This window comes from Tachyglossus aculeatus, chromosome 5 (genome assembly GCF_015852505.1).
Source record: "Tachyglossus aculeatus isolate mTacAcu1 chromosome 5, mTacAcu1.pri, whole genome shotgun sequence".
NCBI classification, from domain to species: Eukaryota; Metazoa; Chordata; class Mammalia; order Monotremata; family Tachyglossidae; genus Tachyglossus; species Tachyglossus aculeatus.
In genome coordinates this window covers 32,123,033-32,141,456 of record NC_052070.1, presented here as the reverse complement: position 1 = coordinate 32,141,456, position 18,424 = coordinate 32,123,033, and the positions used below count along the sequence as shown (strand labels likewise).

The 18,424-nt window shown below is 44.3% G+C and overlaps 1 non-coding gene across 1 annotated transcript; it reads left to right on the top strand.

Annotated features, from left to right (window-relative positions):
- Positions 1 to 11,623: 11,623 nt before the first annotated feature.
- Positions 11,624 to 11,761, top strand: LOC119929115. Its single transcript, XR_005451255.1, has one exon. It is a non-coding gene; the product is annotated as a small nucleolar RNA SNORA7 (small nucleolar RNA).
- The last annotated feature ends 6,663 nt before the right edge of the window (positions 11,762 to 18,424 follow it).

Below are 18,424 nucleotides of genomic sequence, written 5' to 3'. Positions count from 1 at the left end.
AGTAAATCACACCGTTTTGCACAAAAAGAACCTGGGTTGGAATGGAAGGGTTAAGTCCTTTTTCACCTTTTGAAGGAATTTCATAGAAAGGTTTCAAACTACATGCTCAGCTAATTGTTTAGTGTGTTCATGAAATGTCATAGATGGGTTTAAGTTAGGATTCAATGTTTTGGCCATTGTTGCAAATAAATGGGGAATTCCAATTGGAGGAGTAAACACCAGTCAGTCACTCGCTCACTCAATCGATTGTATTTATTGAGCACTTACCGTGTGTGAGCACTGTATTAAGTGCTTGGGAGAGTATAATATAACCATATAACAGAGCTGGTGGGCACATTCCCTGCGCACGATGAGCTCACTGTTTAGAAGGGGAGACAAACATTCATTCAATCATTCATTCATTCATTCAGTTGTATTTATTGAGCGCTTACTGTGTGCAGAGCACTGTACTAAGTGCTTGGGAAGTACAAGTTGGCAACATATAGAGACGGTCCCTACCCAACAGTGGGCTCACAGTCTAGAAGGGGGAGACAGAGAACAAAACAAAACATATTAACAAAATAAAATAAATAGAATAAATACGCACAAATAAAATAAATAAATAAATAGAGTAATAAATCTGTACAAACATTTATACATATATACAGGTGCTGTGGGGAGGGGAAGAAGGTAAGGGGGGATGGGGAGGGGGAGGAGGGGGAGAGCAAGGACTGGGCTCAGTCTGGGAAGGCCTCCTGGAGGAGGTGAGCTCTCAGTAGGGCTTTGAAGGGAGGAAGAGAGCTAGCTTGGCGGATGTGCGGAGGGAGGGCATTTCAGGACAGGCGAGAACGAGGCACAGTGAGGAGATTAGCGGCAGAGGAGCGGAGGGTGCGGGCTGGGCTGGAGAAGGAGAGAAGGGAGGTGAGGTAGGAGGGGGCGAGGTGACGGACAGCCTTGAAGCCGAGGGTGAGGAGTTTTTGCCTGATGCGTAGACATAAATTAATAAATTACAGATAGGTGCATAAGTGCTGTGGGGCTGAGGGTGGTGGTGAATAAAGGGAGCAAATCATTGTTGGGCAGGGATTGTCTCTTTTGTTGCTGAATTGTACTTTCCAAGTGTTTAGTACAGTGTTCTGCACACAGTAAGTGCTCGATAAATATGATAGAATGAATGAACAAATGAATGAAAGGAAATAAGAGCTTAAGGGATGGCCTCAGAAGATGTTCCTTCAATAAAATGCCATTATTTATTGGGTGCTTATTATGTGCAGAGCTCTGTACTAAGCACTTGGGAGAGCACAGTATAACACATATGGTATGGCATGTTCCCTGCCCACAATGAACTTACAGTCTAGAATGGTCGTCAGTCTAATTATCACCAGTTGAGATGATTAGATGAGGGTGAGACCAATGTCCAGCTTATTGGTCGATCCTTCTTACTATCCAGAGCCTCTTGGCTGCAACTTCCCCACCAGACGTTCAAGGATAGACAGGTCTACTTCCCTGGGGTCCCTTTTTCACCCCAAATTGTCTGAAGTGAGTAGATGTCAGCTGCAGCAGCTGAAATAATAATAATAATAATAATTTTGGTATTTCTTAAGTGCTTACTATGCGCAAAGCACTGTTCTAAGTGCCGGGGAGGATACAAGGCGATCAGGTTGTCCCATGTGAGGCTCACAATCTTAATCCCCATTTTACAGATGAGGTAACTGAGGCCCAGAGAAGTTAAGTGACACAGCTGACAAGCAGTGGAGTTGGGATTTAAACCCATGACGTCTGACTCCCAAGCTCATGCTCTTTTCACTGACCTCTCGCCCACATCCTGCCTTTGGCCTGGAAAGCCCTTCCTCTTCATGTCTGACAGACAAATACTTTCCTCCCCTTCAAAGCCTTATTGAAGGTACATCTCTTCCAAGAGGCCTCTCCTGATTAAGCCCTCCTGCAAAAAATCAAAAACCATCCGGCTGCCTTAGGCAGTATGATCTAGTAGAACGAATAGTTATGTGGAAGTCACCATTTTCATTCATTCAATCATATTTATTGAGTGCTTACCGTGTGGACAGCACTGTACTAAGCGCTTGGGAGGTACAAATTGCAACATATACAGTCACTACCCAGCGACTCTTCTCCTCATTCTTCCACTGGCCTTCTGTGTGTCCTTGAGCTACTCACTTAACTTCTCTGGGCCTCAGCTCTTTCTGTAAAACGAGGATGAGAAAACCACTTTTCCCCTGTCTTAGACTGTGAGCCTCTTGTGGGACAGAGTCTGTGTCTTATCTGATTATTTTGTATCTACCTTAGCACTTAAAGTGTTGTAAGTGTTTAATGTATCCCATTATTAAATTGTTAGCAACTTTCAAATGCAAACATTCTGATGGTTAGTTCACCCATTAGCTAACTCTAGCACCATTATACTTATATCCAGCATTGTATACTCATCCTTATTTATCCCTATTTATTCATGTGTACACATTTCCATGGTTAATTCAGTGATTTATTCTGATTACTTGTTCTGAAAATGCTATTATGTATGTCTCCCCCAATAGAGTGAACTTCCTTATGGGCAAAGTATATGTCATTTTCTTGTTTTGTACTTCATTCATTCATTCAATCATATTTATTGAGTGCTTACGGTGTGCAGAGCACTGTACTAAGCACTTGGGAAGTACAAGTTGGCAACATATAGAGACGGTCCCTACCCAACAGCGGGCTCACAGTCTAGAAGGGGGAGACAGACAACACAACAAAACATATTAACAAAATAAAATAAATAGAATAGTAAGTATGTACAAGTAGAATAGAGTGATAAATATGTACAAACATATGTACAGGTGCTGTGGGGAGGGGAAGGAGGTAGGGCCGCGGGGGGGACAGGAAGGGGGAGGAGGAGGAGAGGAAGGAGGGGCTCAGTCTGGGAAGGAGGGGATTCAGTCATTCTGTACTTCCCAGGGACTCAGTAAAGTGCTCAATAAATGCTATTTCTGTCAGTCAATCGTATTTATTGAGTGCTTACTGCATGCAGAGCACTATTCTAAGCACTGGGAGAGTACAATGTAACAATATAGCAGAAACATTCCCTGCCCTAAGCGATCTTAAATTCTAGAAGGGGAGGCAGACATTAATAAAAATGAACAAATTTACAGATGTAAACATAAGGGTGGTGGGGCTGGAAGCATGGATGAATAAAGGGAGTAAGTCAGGGCAACACAGAAGGGAGTGGAAGAAGAAGAAAGGAGGACTTAATCAGGAGAGGCCTCTTGGACGAGATGTGCCTTCAATAAGGCTTTGAAGGGGAGGAAAGTATTTGTCTATCAGACACGAAGAGGAAGAGCTTTCCAGGCTAAAGGCAGGATGTGGGCGAGAGGTCAGCAGTGAGATAGATGAGATCAAGGAACAATGAGAAGGTCAGCATTTTAAGAGCTAAGTGTTCTTTCTGCAAAAGGAACCACTTATTCACAAAACAGATGATGAGCACATGGAACACATTACCTTAGGAAGGTTTATGGGCAGAACCTACTTAGCAGATTCAAGAGGGACTTGGGTAGGGTAAAACATTGAGGGTATAGAAGGGAAAGTTAGGGTGAGAGATGGAAATATTAAGGGTATTAGCCAGTCAGTCAATCATTTTTATTAAGAGCTTATTGTGTGCAACGCTCTGCATTTGGGAGAGCACAGTGCAACGGAGTTGGTAAACACATTCCCGGCCTTCAAAGAGCTTAAAGTCTATAAGGTGATATAGATAGAAATGTATCCCAGATATGTACATAAGCACGGTGGGACTGAGGGAAGGGTGAATAGAGGGTGCAAATCTAAGTGCCAAGGTGACACAGAAAGGAGTGGGAGAAGAGGAAATCAGGGCCTAGGCAGGGAAGGCCTCTTGGAGGTGAAGTGCTTTTAATAAGACTTCAAAAGTGGGGAGAGTGATCTTTTGTCAAATATGAAGAGGAAAGGTGTTCCAGTCCAGAGGCAGGAGGTGGGCGAGAAGTTGGCGGTGAGATAAATGAAATCAAGGTACAGTGAGTGAGCAGGTTGGCATTAGTAGAGTGAAGTGTGTGGGCTGGGTTGCTGTAGTAAGAGAGTGGTGAGGTGAGGTAGGAGGGGGCAACGTGACTGAGTGCATTAAAGCATATGGTAAGGAGTTTTTGTTCGATGCGGAGGTGGCTAGGCAGTCACTGGAGGTTCTTGAGGAGTGGGGAAACATGGACAGAACGGTTTGGTAGAAAAATGATCTGGGCAACAAAAGTGAAGTGTGGACTAGAGTGAGGGGAGACAGGAAGCAGGGAAATCAGCACGGAGGCTGATGCAATAATTAAGGTGGGATCAACGTGATGGATGTTTGGAAGGAGAGGAAAAGTTGGATTTTAGTGATGTTGTGAAGGATGAAATGACAGAATTTGGTGACAGATTGATTTTGTGGGTTGAATGAGAGAGATGAGTCAAGGATAATGTCAAGTTTACAGGTTTGGGAGACAGGGAGGATGGTGATGCTGTCTACAGTGATGGGAAGGTCATGTGGAGGGTTTGGGTGGGAAGTGAGGAGTTCTTGTTTTGGACATGTTAAGTCTGAGGTGTGGACGGGTCATCCAAGTAGAGATGCCCTGAAGGCAGGAGGAAATACAAGACTACAGAGAAGGAGAGAGGTCAAGGCTGGAGATGTAGATTTGGGGATCATCTGCATAAAGATAGTAGTTGAGGTGAAGGGAGTGAATGAGTTCTCCAAGAGGATGGGTGTAGCTGGAAAATAGAAGGGGACCCAGAAATGAGCCTTGAGTGACTCCCACAATTAAGGTGTGGGTGGCAGAGGAGGAACCTGCAAAATGAACTGAGAATGAGCAGCCAGAGAGACAGGAAGAGAGACAAGAAATAGAGGATAGAAGGAACCAGGAGGGGACAAGGTTGGATAGTGTCTAGGTTGGATAATGTTTCCAGGAGAAGGGGGCGGTCCACAGTGTAGAAGGCAGCTGAGAGGTTGAGGAGGATTAGGATGGCATTGAGGCTGTTGGATGTGGCAAGGAGATCATTGGTGACCTTTTGAGAAGGGCAGTTTCTGTGGAGTGAAAGGCATGGAAGCCAGGTTGGAAGGGCTCAGAAAGAGAATCAGAGGAGCAAAAGTGGAGGCAGTGGGTGTAGACAGCTCACTCAAGAGTTTGGAGAGGAACGATAGGAGGGAGAGGAGTCTTGAGGTCGAAGGAGAGTTTTTTTAAGATAGGACATACATGGGTATGTTTGAAAGAAGTGGGGAAGAAGTCATTGGAAAGTGAAAAATTGAAGATGGTAGTCAGGGAGGGAAGAATGAAGGGGGCAAGTGTTTTGATAAAGTGTGAAGGGATGGGGTCAGAGGTGTAGGTGGAGTGGGTAGGTTTTGAGAGGATGTGGGAGATCTCATTCATTCTCATGGCCGTTCATTCTCAGTCTCCTTCACGGGCTCCTCTTCCTCTTCCCATCCCCTTACTGTAGGGGTTCCTCAAGGGTCAGTTCTTGGTCCCCTTCTGTTCTCTATCTATACTCACTCCCTTGGTGAACTAATTCACTCTCATGGCTTCAACTCTCATCTCTACGCTGATGACAGCCAAATCTACATCTCTGCCCCTGCTCTCTCTCCCTCCCTCCAGGCTCATATCTCCTCCTGCCTTCAGGACATCTCCATCTGGATGTCTGCCCGCCATCTAAAACTCAACATGTCCAAGACTGAACTCCTTATCTTCCCTCCCAAACCCTGTCCTCTCCCTGACTTTCCCGTCACTGTAGACGGCACTACTATCCTTCCCATCTCACAAGGCCGCAACCTTGGTGTCATCCTCGACTCCACTCTCTCATTCACCCCACACATCCAATCTGTCACCAAAACCTTCAGGTCTCACCTCCACAACATTGCCAATATCCGCCCTTTCCTCTCCATCCAAACCGAGACCTTGCTGGTTCAATCTGTCATCCTATCCTAACTGGATTACTGCATCAGCCTCCTCTCTGATCCCCATCCATCTGTCTCTCCCCATTTCAGTCTATACTTCACACTGCTGCCCGGATTATCCCTGTACAGAAATGCTCTGGGCATGTCACTTCCCTCCTCAAAAATGTCTAGTGGTTGCCTATCAACCTACGAATCAAGCAAAAACTCCTCACTCTCGGCTTCAAGGCTGTCCATCACCTCTCCCCTTCCTACCTCACCTCCCTTCTCTCCTTCTACAGTTCAGCCCGTACCCTCCACTCCTCTGCTACTAACCTCCTCACTGTGCCTCATTCTTAACTGTCCCGCTGCCCACATCCTTCCCCTGGCCTGGACTGCCCTCCCTCCACACACCCGCCAAACTAGCTCTCTTCCTCCCTTCAAAGCCCTACTGAGAGCTCACCTCCTCCAGGAGGCCTTCCCAGACTGAGCCCCCTTCTTCCTCTCCTCCTCCCCATTGCCCCCCCACCCTACCTCCTTCCCCTCCCTACAGCACTTGTATATATCTGTACATGATTATTACTCTATTTATTTTACTTGTACATATAAATTTGGGAGAGTAGAGTATAACAATGTATCAGACGCATTCTCTGCCCACGGAGAGCTTACATTCTAGAGGGGGAGATAGATGTTAATAAAAAGAAATAAAATTACAGACATGTACCTAAGTGCTGTGGGGCTGGGGAGGTGCTTGAATAAAGGGAACAAGTCAAGGTGATGCAGAAAGGAGTGGGAAGAGAGGAAAGGAACGCTTCTGGAGGAGATGAGCATTCAATAAGGCTTTGAAGGTGGGGAGAGTAATTGTCGGGTATGAAGAGGGAGGGCAATCTAGGCCACATCAACTGTGATGTCATTTTTCCTCACAGTGGTCCTGAGGGAGATAAGGAAGGGAACGTATCATGCTTCCCGTCTTTTAGATGGGCAAACTGAGGCCCAAAGGGTGAAAGTGAATTGAACGAATTTTCAGCATTGAGTCCAGATGGCCTCAGACCCAGGCCTCTTATCACTGCTGCTTCCCTTTAGGCAGTGATAAAAAAAAATTCTCATTGAACATTGATTTCACTCATGATTACCCCGGTGCCTTGGCAGACATGCTAGAGGGCAGCTAGCCAGATCATTTAGATTTGCTGCTCTTCCGACAGGTTTGGATTTCTATGCAGCTTCCAGTGCCACTAATACCGAGTCTCCGTCGCTGTCTCGGTTCCCCTGACACACTCCCCTGCCCGTCAATTTCCTTTCCACAATTACCAAGTGCTGCTCTTATGTCCCACGTGTCCATTTTGTGAGGCTATTCTTAAGAGCTTTGAAATCATATTTTCCTATTTATATTAGGCAAAGAGTCCGCCACAGCCATCCTTTCATGTATATTTGGCAAAAGACTCTCACACTGCCTCCTGTTTTTCATAGCTACCAGCTGTGCTCATCTGAGGCTGTGTCTTTGGAAAGTTTGGGTTCTGTTGTTATCCTTTTCAATAATAATCAATCAATCAGTGGAATTTATTGACCACTCACAGTGCGCAATGCACTATGCTAAGTGCTTGGGAGAGTACAGAACAACAGAATTAGTAGACACATTCCCTGTCTACAAGGAGCTCATGGTCGTTTATTAAATGCTACTGGCACTCGGCGTTTGGGCAGAGAAGCAGCATGGCTCGGTGGAAAAGAGTCCGGGCTTTGGAGTCAGAGGTCATGGGTTCAAATCCCGGCTCCACCAATTGTCAGCTGTGTGACTTTGGGCAAGTCACTTAGCTTCTCTGTGCCTCATTACCTCGTCTGTAAAATGGGGATTAAGACTGTGAGCCCCCCGTGGGACAACCTGATCACCCTGTAACCTCCCCAGCACTTAGAACAGTGCTTTGCACATAGTAAGTGCTTAATAAATACCATCATCATTAGTTAAGGAGTTTTGAGATTGGACACAGTTCTTGTCCCACATGGAGATTCACAATCTGTTTTATCCCCATTTTACAGATGAGGGAACAGAGGCCCAGAGAAGTTAAGTTCATTCATTCATTCAATCATATTTATTGAGCACTTACTGTGTGCAGAGCACTATACTAAGCGCTTGGAACCCTGCCCACACTGGGTTTACAGTCTGGAAGTTTATTCCTCTATTTATTTTACGTGTACATATTTACTATTCTACTTATTTTATTTTGTTAATATGTGTTGTTTTGTTGTCTGTCTCCCCCTTCTAGACTGTGAACCCACTATTGTGTAGGGACAGTCTCTATATGTTACCAACTTGTACTTCCCAAGCGCTCCGCACACAGTAAGCGCTCAATAAATATGATTGAATGAATGAATGAATGAATGAAGTGGGGAGGCAGACATCAGAACAAGTAAACAGGCATCAATATAATAATTAAAATTATATTTATATTCACATCAAAACAAGCAAACAGGCATCAATATAAATAGAATTATAGATATGTACATATATACATAAGTGCTGTGGGGCGGGGAGAGGTGGCTAGAGAATAGGGAGCAAGTTGGGGCGACGTGGAGGGGAGGGGAAGCTGGGAAAAAGAAGAGCTTAGTCTGGGAAGGCCTCTTGGAGGAGGTGAGCCTTCAGTAGGGCCTTGAAGGGGGGATTTGAGGAGGGCGTTCCAGGCCAGAGGTAGGACATGGGCCCAAGTGACTTGTCCAAGGTCACACAATAGGTCAGTGATGGGACAAGGACTCAAACCCAGGTCTCCTTACCCCTAGTCCCATGCTTTTATCACTAGGCCACATCAATTTCAATTATAAATTTTTTTTTTCTCATTTTACTACCCCAACTGTAGTAACGTTGAAACATGGAGAATGGTCCTGTAAGAGCAAAGGATTTTTAAACAACAAATTGAACTCTTCCCCAGGGAATGTGCTCTAAATCAGCTTCTAATAATAATAATAATAATTATGGTATTTCTGAAGCGATTACTATGTACCAAGCACTGTTCTAAACGCTGGGGTAGACACAAGGTAATCAGGTTGTCCTTGATTTAATTCCAAATTTGCAGTTAAGGTGCTGAAGCACAGAGGAGTTAGGTGATTTGCCAAGGTCCCTCCCTCTTTCCTCTCCCCCTCCTCCCCCTCTGCCGCCCCCCCACCTTACCTCCTTCCCCTCCCCACAGCACCTGTATATATGTATATATGTTTGTATGCATTTATAACTCTATTTATTTATTTTATTTGTACATATTTATTCTATTTATTTTATTTTGTTAATATGTTTTGTTTTGTTGTCTGTCTCCCCTTCTAGACTGTGAGCCTGCTGTTGGGTAGGGACCGTCTCTATATGTTGCCAACTTGTACTTCCCAAGCGCTTAGTACAGTTCTCTGCACACAGTAAGCGCTCAATAAATATGATTGAATGAATGAATGAAGGTTGTCTCACGTGGGGCTCACAGTCTTAATCCCCATTTTACAGATGAGGGATCTGAGGCACAGAGAAGTTAAGTGGCTTGCCCAAGTTCACACAGCAGACAAGTGGCAGAGCCGGGGTTAGAACCCACGTCCTCTCACTCCCAAGTCTGTGCTCTTTGCACTAAGCCATGCTGCTTCTCGAACAGTTTTTTGCTTTCCAAAGAAGAGATGCTACCAAGATTCAAGCAATTGATTAAGTCGTCATCCAATAGCAAGTTTGGAAGGGTGTTTCTATTATACTGCTATGGATGATGCTGAGTGCTGGCCTGTTTCATTTTAAACGTTCACTAATGATATAGGCAATGCATCACCAAATGGCATAGAAGTTATCCAGAAGCCGAAAGTCAAACTTCTGGAAAATAAAATAATTCAAAGGAAACTTTGGGACACTGTTGACATGGCCCTGTTAGATCAAGAAATCTTCTTGGTCTAACAGAAGCAATGTGGCCTATTGGAAAATTCATTCAATCGTATTTACTGAGCACTTACTGTGTGCATCATCATCATCATCAATCGTATTTATTGAGCGCTTACTGTGTGCAGAGCACTGTACTAAGCCCTTGGGAAGTACAAGTTAAGAAGCAGCGTGGCTCAGTGGGAAAGAGCACGGGCTTTGGAGTCAGAGGTCATGGGTTTAAATCCCAGCTCCGCGACTTGTCAGCTGTGTGACTTTGGGCAAGTCACTTAACTTCTCTGGGTCTCAGTTCCCTCATCTGTAAAATGGGGATGAAGATTGTGAGCCCCACGTGGGACAACCTCATCAACTTGTATCTCCCCAGCACTTAGAACAGTGCTTTGCACATAGTAAGCGCTTAATAAATGCTATTATTATTATTATTATTATTATTATTATTATTATTATTATTATTATTATTATTACAGGCAACATATCACAGGCCTGGGAGTCAGAGGACCAGGGTTCTAATCCTAACTCTGCTACTTATCTGCTCTGTGACCTCTGCAAATCACCTAACTCCTCTGTGCTTCAGTTTCCTCATCTGCAAATTTGGAATTAAATACTTGTTCTCTCTCCTATGTAGAATGTGAGCCCCATGAGGGACAGGGACTGCATTTTACCTGATGATCTTTTATTTACCCCAGTAATTGGCCCACAGTAAGTGCTGAACAAATACCATAATTATTATCCTCTTTCTCTCTTTTTGTGTGTAATTGACTGTTAGGTGCTTCTACAGAATACTTTCTAATAATGATAATTGTGGTATTGTACTTTCCAAACGCTTAGTACAGTGCTCTGTACACATAAGTGCTCAATAAATCAGATCTGAACTTCTTTGGTCATTAGGATTTCTTCAAAGCCTTTAATGTTTGAAACAAACAAGTGAAAGGAGCTTCTTCCTATAGCCATTAATGGTTGATTGCTTAATCTCATCCCGGTGGGAGGGAGGGAGAGAGAAAGGGAGGGATTTACTTTGTTGTAGCTTGATCAGAACCAATGGGGCCAGTTCAGTTTCTGCAAGAAGTAAAACATCGAACAATGTAGGTTGCATTCTTATTCGGTGGTTGTTACCCAAGATATGCCTGAGTTATGGATGGGTGAAGCTAGTTCGTCAGTTGATTTGGTACTCTACTGATGTCCCCTTCTGAAACCAATGGGGTTTGAACATGGGAAAGTGTAGACCTCCACTTTCCCCCCAAGATGAGCCACAGAAAACGCAGATGGCAAGAGAAATGTTTCCTTGCCATTACGTTATTCGGTTAAGGCTGTGGATGTGAGCCACTCAGCCTAAACCAAGTCACTGCCATGTGTCACTATAGTGAAAACCACATAGCCCCATCATAACCATTTCATGCTAAGGAGGTTGAAGAGCAAATTGAGGAAGGCTTTAGAGGAAATGACTGTCTCTGCAAGGTGGCATGGGAAAGGAGGATTCTAGGAAACCAGGTTTCCTCCTCCAACCTGGGGCCCCACACATGCTCAGATTGGCTGCTTCTTTTGGTTTTCCATTCTCACCTGCTCTTCTCTCTGTGTCTAATGATGGTATTTGTTAAGTGCTTACTATGTGCGAAGCACTGTTCTGAGCATGGGGGGATACAAGGTGATCAGGTTGTCCCATGTGGGGCTCGCAGTCTTCACCCCCATTTCGCAGATGAGGTAACTGAGGCACAGAGAAGTTAAGAGACTTGTCCAAAGTCACATAGCTGACAAGCGGCAGAGGCAGGATTAGAACCCATGACCTCTGACTCCCAAGCCTGTGCTCTTTCCACTGAGCCATGCTGCTTCTCTTGTGTCTCAGGCAGCCCTGAATTAAGTGGACGTGACAGAATTGGACCCTCTCAGAGTTGCACCTGGAGAGTTTCCAGTACTCTACCAGTCTCGGCTATGGGAGGGAGAGTCAAACAGAGGCCTATCCATTACATTCCTAGCTTTGGCAGTGGCTAGCGAGTGGAAGGCAATCTGCCACAAATCAAGATTCCCCTATTCAGGGCAGCAGCGGCATGGGAGAGAGTCGAGGGGGGAAACTCAAGTTTACCGCGTGAAAGGAGATAAATGGTAAACCACTTCCATATTTTTACCAAGAAAACTCTATGGACCCACTACCAGAACGATTGCAGATGCAGGTGGGACGCTTTGGGAGAGATGTGTCCATGGTGTTGCCCAGCACTGTACTAAGCGCTGGGTTGGATACAAACAAATTGAGTTGGACATAGTCCCTGTCCCAGGTGGTGCTCACAGTCTCAAGCAGCAAAGGACCAGACAAAATTGGAGACAGAACTGGAGTTAGAGGAAAGGGGAGAAGCCCTAAATTTGGGGGTGTGAATCCAGGAGCTCAACCCCCAATTATCTAGAGAATGTTAGGAAATTCATATGCATTTGACATTGATATTATATCATTAATAAACTACAGAACAATCTAGGAAGAGATTCCTTGGGGAGATAACCTACTGGTGATCTTTTTCAGGTCATGAGATACTGTAGAGTTAAGGCTGAAGGCATTTAAATCCTGCCCTTTTTTTCATTTTGTTATTCCTCCTGTGTGTACAGCTTGTCTTATAGTGGGTGTTTTTACTCTTGACCAGATCTAGGCCCTGGCAGCAGATTTTTCAAGCATCAGAGGTGGGTGAATTTTACCAATCTAGAATATAGCATTCATTTTGAAATACAACTTCATAGTGTGAAAAGTTCATTATTAGGATTTACTGGGGTTTAAAAAAATACACTGGATTTTTGGTCATTATCTGTCCCTCCTTTTAAGCTTTTTTAATACTTCCCAATCCCTACCTTAGAGTGACCTTTGCTGAAGTTGGATGAGTGCCCTTGTCTGAGTCTGACAGCCAGCTCACACTAAACGGCAGCACAGAGATTGATCCTTGCCCTCACGGGCCGACCCAAAATTGATCTCACTCTGGATTTCTGCGGGGATTAACGAAGAAGGAATGGTTGAATTTCCAGTGAGAGACAAATCACTTTTCTATTTTTAATATTGCATGGAGATGAAAGATAAGGCTGCAAGGTTTTGGTCAGGAAAACTCTTATCAGTTACTCTGTCATGGTTTTTATTAAGTGCTTCTTATGTGTTAGGTGCTATCCTGAGCAGCAGGGCATGTATGGGATGATTGGATCAGACATCCCATACAGTGTAAGTGGAGGTGGACAGGTAAAGAAAAGCAATAAGAGCGACTCATGATCTTGGGAACTTGTCCAGATTCCACTTCATTCTTTTGGCTAAAGCCAAAATAATTTCACTTGATCAGGACTTTGTGAGGTCAGACTAGATATCAATGCAAATATTGTTTTTCTTATGCTGTCGAGTCATCTCTGACCCATAGAAACTCTGCGGACACATCTCTCCCGGAGCACCGCACCTCCAATCTGCAATCATTCTGGAAGTATATCCATACAGTTTTTGAGTAAAAATACAGAATTGATTTACCACTGCCTCCTTCATGCAGTAAACTTGAGTCTCCGCCCTCAACTCTCTTCCGTGCCACTGCTGCTCAGGACAGGGGAGTCTTGACTTGTAGCAGATTGCCTTCCACTCACCAGCCATTGCCCAAGTTAAGAATGGAATGGATATGCCTCTGTGTGACTCTCCCTCCCATAGCAGCATGGCTCAGTGGAAAGAGCGCGGGCTTGGGAGTCAGAGGTTATGGGTTCTAATTCTGGCTCCGCCGCTTGTCAGCTGTGTGACTTTGGGCAAGTCACTTAACTTCTCTGTGCCTCAATTACCTCATCTGTAAAATGGGGATTGAGACTGTGAGCCCCATATGGAGCAACCTGATCATCTTGTATCTCCCCAGTGCTTAGAACCGTGCTTTGCACGCAGTAAGTGCTTAACAAATACTATTATTGTTATTATTTTAGCCGAGACTGGCAGAGTACTGGAAACTCTCCAGCTGTGATCCTGGGAGGGGATCAATCCAAAAAGTTATCAGAAGATGAATATTAAGGCCAGGAAATCATTTCAGGAAGTTTCTTTGCTTCTAGTCCCAGTAGGCCAATTGTATTTATTGAGTGTTTACTGTGTGCAGAATACTGTATTAAGCCCTTGGGAGAGTACAATCAATCAATCAAGCAATCGTATTTATTGAGCGCTTACTGTATGCAGAGCACTGTACTAAGCGCTTGGGAAGTACAAGTTGGCAACATGTAGAGACAGTCCCTACCCAACAGTGGGCTCACAGTCTAGAAGGGGGAGACAGAGAACAAAACCAAACATATTAACAATATAAGGGTTAGGAAAAAGAGTAGGAAAAAGTCATAAACAAGCTGAAGAATGTTTTTCAGAATTCCCCCCCCACACAATAATAGCAATTGCATTTATTGAGTGCCCACTGAATGTATGCTCCTTGTGGGTAGGATCATATCTTCATATCTTGTAGTTTACTCTCCCGAGGGCTTAGCACAGTACCCTTCACACAGTAAGCACTCCATCAATATCATTGATTTATTGATTGATTGAATGAAGTGCACTGTCCTAAGAATTTGGGAAATATTGATTGAGTGAAGTGCACTGTCCTGAGAATTTGGAAAATATGAAACAAAGAAGCGAGAGTTTACATCCCAACCAGGGAGATAGACATAACATTATTTATGAATAGGGTAGCCAAATAAGTGATCGAGTATAAAACTGTATAAAATATATAAAAAAGTGCTAAGGATGGTTAAAATAAGTGGTTCCATGAAGGATTGGTGTCATTTTTAACTACGACCCATTTATCAGGTGAAGGCTTTCAAATTGACTGGATAAAGTGACTTCCTTATCTTGCTGCATTCATCAACCTAGGGACAAAGGGACAGAACCAGGAAAGACAAGAGGGTAGGACATATTATGATACCCACTCTATCTGCATCAGATTGTATCATCTGATTTGCACTGACCCAAATGAATCATGTCTCATCTGAAGGAGTCAATCAGAGGATGCAGCCCATTAGCAGGTCAACCCCTTCAACTGGATGGAGTATGATCAGATAAGAGTGCTTAGGCAGGACTGTAATAAAATCAAAAGTATCTTAGGCAATTTGCACCCCTGTTATGTACCTGAATAAGTGCGAAAATACTAGCGGTAGTTGGCGGGTTTATCCAACTCGGGGGGCTCGGAGTTAATCAGAAAAGACTTAGTAGAGGTGGGATTTTAGGAAGGCCTCAAATCTGAGGAGAGTTGTCGTCTATTAGCTTTGGGGAAGGCAGGAGTTCCAGGCTGGAGTAACGGTGTGAAAGATAGGGAGAGGTGAAAGTGAAGTATAGTTAGAAGATTAGTTTGGAAGGAACCAAGAAACAGAGCTGGGGAGTAGTGGGGTGAAGAAAACGGCTGTGTAAAAAAGGAGCAAGTTGATGGAGACCCTTGAGATTGCCTGAAAGAAATATTTGCTTGATGCAGAGGGTCACGGCAAGCCACTGGCCTTTTCCTTCTGGTGAATCCTCCCAAGTTCATAGAACCACAAATGTTCTGCACATAGTAGGTTCTTAATAAATACCACAGATTGAATGTACTGTTATTGTTACAGGTAGTTGCATTTTATTCCATTTCAATTTTTAATAATAATAATAATAATGGCATTTTTTGAGTGCTTACTATGTGCAAAGCACTCTTCTAAGTGTTGGGGAGGTTACAAGGTGATCAGATTGTCCCACGTGGGGCCCACAGTCTTAATCCCCATTTTACAGATGAGGAAATTGAGGCACAGAGAAGTTAAGTGATTTGCCCAAAGTCACACAGCTGGCAAGTGGCAGGGCTGGGATTTGAACCCATGACCTCTGACTCCAAAGCCCGTGCTCTTTCCACTGAGCCATGCTGCTTCTCAGCCACGCTGATTTTTGCCTCTTTCCCTTTCCGAATGCCTGTCAACCTCCTCCAACCTACCTACATTTTGAGTCCCATATAGGCCGGGTCCCATGTTTGAGATCATCCCCATGGATTCTTCCCAGCATCCAGTAGTATTTCGTACCAAGTAAATACTCACTGAATATTAGTACTCCACATTCCTGTGGTGCCTTAGTTTTCTCATCTGTTAAATGGGGTTTAAATACCTGTTTGTCTCCCTCTTAGACTGTAATCTCCACGTGGGCAGGGAATGTGTCTGATCAGATTATCTTGTATCTGCTTTAGGACTTAAACAGTGCTTGGCACAGAGTAAGTTCTTAACAATTATTATTATTAATAATAACTATTATTATTATTAGGTGATCGATGCTTGGATGGCTTGTAAAACTCAATTAGGGCAATGGTAGCACAGTACCATGGTTGGACATTAAACCAATCTAGATGATGTCCCAGTCAGGACAAATTTGCCTGAGCTTCAGAAGGACAATCAGAAGGGACACCCTAAAGTGACACCCCAAAGAACACTTGCAGCTTATCATCAGCTGCTTCACAGAGTGGGCCCATCACCATGGATCAACAATCAATCAATCAATCAATCAGTAGTATTTACTGAGCATTTACTATGTGCTGAGCACTGTTCTAAGCTCTTGGGAGAGAACAATGCAAGAGAATAAGCAGACACATTCCCTGCCCATAACTGTTGGGTAGGGACTGTCTCTATATGTTGCCAATTTGTACTTCCCAAGCGCTTAGTACAGTGCTCTGCACATAGTAAGCGCTCAATAAATACGATTGATGATGATGATGATGATAACGAACCAGCTTGAAGAAGGCCAGATTCACCATCAGGCCCACATCGGGAAAACCAGAGACTTTCCTAAGTTCTTTGAGGGCTAGGTCTATCTATCTTACATCTTTTGGACGTTTCCCAAGCGTTCTGCAAACGGTAGGCATTCAGTTGATTGATGATGATGATAATGATGCACAGAGAATGTAAAACTGTCACTTCATCCAGCCACCTAATCAATATGCTATTAAGTGATATAGGGGTAGGAAAAGAAAAATAAAACTGCCTATGAAGGCCAGGGTGTTCTTTTGGAAATTTACTGGATTTGGCAATAAAGGTGTAACAAACCTCATGTCAGACTGAAGGGTTCATGTCAAACTGAGAAGAAGCGTGACCTTGTGAATAGAGCATGGCTTGGGAGTCAGAGGATCTGGGTTCTAATTCCAGCTCTGCCACTTACTGCTGTGTGACCTTGGGCAAGTCGTTTAACTTCTCTGTGCCTCAGTTCTGTCATCAGGAAAATGGGGATTCAAATCTGACTTTCCCTCTTAAGCTGTGAGCCCCATGTGGGATCTGGTTATCTTGTATCTACCCCAGCAATTAGTAAAGAGCTTGTCATGTAGTAAGTACTTAAATGATTATTATTATTACAAGCTTAAGTGATAACCTAACTTTAATATTACTTTAAGGCCTGACACATCTGTTCCAAAGTGAACCGGGGCACTAACCATCTCAAGGTCAAAACGTTATAATAATAGTAATAGTAGCATTTATTAAGTGCTTACTATGTGCAAAGCACTGTTCGAAGCACTGGGATGGTTACAAGGTGATCAGGATGTCCCACTGGGGGCTCACAGTCCATTTTACAGATGAGGTAACTGAGTCACAGAGAAGTTAAGTGACTTGCACAAAGTCACACAGCTGACAATTGGCGGAGCTAGGGTTTGAACCCATGACCTCTGACTCCAAAGCCCACACTCTTTCCACTGAGCCACGCTGCTTCTCAGTCTTCATCCCCATCTTCCAGATGAGGTAACTGAGGCACAGAGAAGTTAAGTGACTTGTCCAAAGTCATACAGCTGACAATTGGCAGAGTCGGGATTTCGAACCCATGATCTCTGACTCCAAAGCCCGGGCTCTTTCCAATGAGCCATGCTGTTATTCATTCATTTAGTCAATCATATTTATTGAGCACTTACTGTATACAGAGCACTGTACTACGCACTTGGGAGGTACAAGTTGGCAACATATAGAGATGGTCCCTACCCAACAATGGGCTCACAGTCTAGAAGGGGGAGACAGACAACAAAACAAAATACGTGGACAGGTGATAATGATGGCATTTGTTAAGTGCTTACTATGTGCAAAGCACTGTTCTAAGCGCTGTGGTGGATACAAGGTGATCAGGTTGTCCCACATGGGGCTCACAGTCTTAATCCCCATTTTACAGGTGAGGTAACTGAGTCACAGAGAAGTTAAGTGACTTGCCCCAAGTCACAGAGCTAAGTGGAGGAGGCGGGATTAGAACCCACGACCTCTGACTCCTAAACCCATGCTCTTTCCTGAGCCACGCTGCGACTGCCCGAGCTAGCAGAGCAGAACTTGGAAGAGCAGATAGGTCACCATCCCTGCAACCAAAGCCTCCAGACACCCCAGGACAGGAATAATATAATAATTATGGGATTTGTTAAGCACTTACTACGTGCCAGATACTGTACCAAGCGCTGGGGTGGATACAATCAAATTGGGTTGGACACAGTCCCCGGTCCACACGGGGCTCACCGTCTCAATCCCCATTTTAAATTTGAGGTAACTGAGGCACAAAGAAGTGAAGCGGTTCACTCAAGGTCACACAGCAGATAAGTGGTGGAGCTGGGATTAGAACCCATGACCTTCCGACTCCCAGGCCTGTGCTCTAGCCACTGTGCGAATGTGGAAGGTGTCCCTCTATCCGGGGGCCAACCAAATAAGGTCTGGAGGAGCGAGGGATGGGGGATGGAGATTGGAAAAAAGGAAAC